The sequence below is a fragment of the Galeopterus variegatus genome, unplaced genomic scaffold, assembly GCF_000696425.1.
Source record: "Galeopterus variegatus unplaced genomic scaffold, G_variegatus-3.0.2 Scaffold7528, whole genome shotgun sequence".
Taxonomy (NCBI): Eukaryota; Metazoa; Chordata; class Mammalia; order Dermoptera; family Cynocephalidae; genus Galeopterus; species Galeopterus variegatus.
Genome location: NW_007733639.1, coordinates 32,978 through 36,940, shown reverse-complemented (window position 1 = coordinate 36,940; position 3,963 = coordinate 32,978).

The window sequence follows — 3,963 nt, the reverse complement described above, 5'->3', positions numbered from 1 at the left end:
ATGATGACAATGAGGACAGTGACTATGATAAATTAAGTAGTACATTTCAGAGAGAGACCAGGCTCTTTAATCCCTTCCTCTGCCAAGTACGTCATTGCTACTTGTATCTTCTTTTCTCAAGGTTGAATACTGTCCAGAGCAGATTCCTGGGACACCCAGTCTTGGATAGAAACACCTTGCCTGACCTTTGCTTCTTCATTCCTGCAGTTGTTTTGAGCAGTATCCATGGAGGAAAACTCAGAATCTTTTTTCTTAGTGGCTAATAAACTGTTACAGGTTTTATCATGGTAGCAGCGTGCTGGGAGCTCAGAGACTTTGCACCTGGAGATGGGCTTCTATGATGTGACACTCAGCATCTTTCAAAATGGAGCCAGGCACCCCCTTTTTCTGTTTGTTTGTTTTTGTCTCCCACTCTTCACCTCACTCTTCATCCTTTTTTTTCACCCTTGTCTCCATGCAAACTTAGTAAGAGAAGTGCCTTCTCTTTGGAAGAATCTAATCTACATGTTCTGTACTATCCTATGGACAGAAGGGCTAAAATTAGTCAGTAATCTCAAAACCAGGTTCATAGAGTTATCATCTTCCCAGTTTTCCACCCAACCCTGACTTTGCTCACCTAGAGCACCTGCAAGTGAAGAGACCCCATTCTACTTTAGGAAGCACACTATCTTTTGTCACAGTCAGAGTCCATCCATGTCTAGACCACACGAACTGTCAAGTTTTGTAAGCATATGAACCAGAAATTTTGATAACGTATTAATAACATATTTTATTTAACCCAATATATCCCAAGTATTACCCATTTCAACATGAAATCAATATAAAAATTATTAATGAAACAATTTAGATGTTTTTCAGACCAAGCCTTTGCAATCTAGTGTGTACTTTGCTCCTACAGCGTGCCTCAGTTCCAACTGCATTTCAATTGCTCCATAGCCATATGTGGCTAGTAGCTACCAAACTGAACATCACAAGTCTAGATTCATAGATCTCAATCCTCTTAATAAGCTTTGGGCATCTTCTTGAAAGTCTTTCAGAAGATAGAAAAGAAAGGATTGCCAAGCTAAAGAGCATTTTTAAAAAATTAGCCCAAGAAAAGAAAAGAAAAAAATAAAAGGCATAGACTCCACAACTTGCATCTGCAGCTGACAGTCAGCTTAGCTGTTGAACAACAGATGAGAAGCTGAGTGATGACATCTACACTGTTATGTGACATATATCAGGTGTCCTCAAGCTCTCAGTGGAGTGCTGGGCACAATACGAAAATCAGGAAGCTCCCGATCCCTTATCAGAGGGTGATCTCTGAAGCCAGCTCACCAAGAACATCAGATAAGGCCACCATTACCTCCCAGTCCTTCTCCCCACATTCACCCTCACCCCTACTCCACCTTGAAAGGCAGGGTGCACAAGCCAGACCTCACCAGCATGACACAGACTGTGTCCTCCTCGCATCTGGAGAGCAGAGAGAAACCACAACACCTCCCTTCACCCTAAGTCCTCAGAGAATCCTCTACCCCAGGGGTTCTCAAATTGTTGCACACATCGGAATCACCTGGACAGCTTGCTGTGCCTTATCCCAAAAGTTTCTGACTCAGTCAGTCAGGGTTGGGGCCAGAGAATGTGCATTTCTAATACGTTCCAAGGATGCTGATGCTGCAGGTCAGAGGATCGCATTTTGGGAACCAGGGCTTGTCTCTAAGTTATCTTTATATCACTCAACAGCAAGAACAAATCTAAGAAAAGGCAAAGGCACCTTTTTCACTCTTAATGAGATAAATATGATTTTTAAATAGTTGCATTTGTGGACCTTGAGAGAATAATATTGAGTGAAACGAGTCAGGATGAGAAAAAGAAGTACCACATGTTCTCACTTATTGGTGGGAGCTAAAAAAAAAAATAAACAAATTAATTTACCCACAAACACACACACACAAAAAAAACCGGGGGGGGGGGGGGGGGAGAAGATATAAAAACTATACTTTTTTTTTGAAGTTGTTACAACAAGCAAACGGAAAGGACATTCTTGGGGGGGAGGGGAGAGAGGGAGGAGGGCGGGAGGTGTCGGTGAAGGGCCATAATAATCATATACATTGTATATTGACAAAATAAAAATTAAAAAAATAAATAAATAAATAAATAAATAAATAGTTGCATTTGGCTATTTCTTCCCTGCTTCCCATTATTTCCTCTAGTCTAGGAAGGAATAAAACAATCATGATAAAGAGAGAAAAGACCAAAGGGTAAAAATAAGGGGGCAAGAAGGCTGGAGGAAAATAGGGAGCAGGACAGAGAGAGATCACCAGAGCTCAGGGTGGTGCAGAGCACGTGAGATCTGTGCTCAGGGAGGAAAGGGCAGCACAGCCACCTCCACCCGCCCCAACCCCCAACCTCCTACGCTGGGCCGATGCACAGCCTAGAGGCAAGTCACAAAGACGTTTTGCACAGAATTGTTTTCCTCTGTGCTTCCTCAGAGGGGAAATTGTGGTTGAACTCCACGTGACAGTGGGCCGTTGCAAACCACAGCAAGAGCCTTGGACACCCCTGTTCCCGTCGCCAAACAATGTTTCACTCCCTCTCTGCCTATGTGCAGTCTCTTTCATCTGTAACCTTTCAGGGCGCCTGGATTTTTAAAAGGAAAGGCAGTGAGCTTTGCTGAGTTGCAAGCAGCTGGGAATTTGGAATTCATCTCTGGAGACACACACTGAGCCTGGCTCAGAACTTCCAAGAAAACTCAGTAGGAGGGGAGGAAAAACAGTGCAATGACATGATGCCTTGTAGGGCCCGCCTCGGCCTTGCTGAATCGCCCAGAGATTGCATTCCAGCTGCACTGCAGTGACCCAATGTTCCAGTAAACAAGGAGGGGACGGGATGGACAGACCTCAGATCAAGCCACCCTGGAGCTTTTAAAATAGAACACAGGGAGCTGGTGAGGTGGGGCTGGGGTGGGGTGGGGGTGCTTTTGTGCATATTCTAGATCCACAAGCCACACCGGACACATACAGACACATGTTCACTTCCACTGAGGCTGGAGCAAATACCAAACATGCAGATGTTCTAGCCCCATGCGGTCAGAAACTGGGGACCTCCTTTTGGACCCTTCCCAGGAACCCCAGAACATGAGGGTGTACAAAGGGTAATGTAAGGAGACGCTGACTCAGGCCACGCCAAGCCACTGACTAATGGGGTCCACTCTCTAAGCAATACTTCTGCCTTCCAGAAAGACAGCACAGTCATTCAGTCCATTTCCCCATTTGATTTCACGGCATAAAATAACTGACTGATGATCCTGTGATTCCTCGGGCTCACCCTACCCTTCCTACCTCACCCCTGCACCCTCCCTTCTTCTCCTCTGTCTCCACTTCCATTTCAGCAGCCAGCAGATGAGCCTCAATAATAATCAGAGGGGCTTAGTAAAACTATGAGAAAGAGTGCCCTGCTCGGGGAGAAGTTCTGGAAATTCCTTCCCTGAGTGTTCGTCTGCCTGTGGTAATTCGGCGCTTTGTAGGCCAAATAGTGTATACAGTTTACCCGCCCACATAAATTCTATGTTCCACATGTCTAGGTAACCTAAGACTTCATCATCCACATGTGACATCCCTGAGGATTAAAGGGGGACACCACGGAAAACAGTTGCATGACATGTGGGTCCATTTATCACCCTGCCTGTCACTCCCACCTTTCACAGCCTGCCCTGCTTCCCAGGTGACTTATTTTTGCTGTCACTGATTTGACCCTTTCCTTTATTTGTGTAACAGTCACCTCAAGGCGATAATTGCATCTCTATTTTGAAGTGGGGAAAAGGTGGGTTTTGAAAGCCCCCATGTAAAAAGCTGCATGACTCCTTCAGTAAGGCTCTGAGTGGTGTGTTCTGGCAGCCCCCAGGACCTGGTTTTCAATTCCAGGGACTTGCTTCATTCTGAACACTAGTGTCTGGTGAGGATTGTCAGCTTTTACTCACCAAAC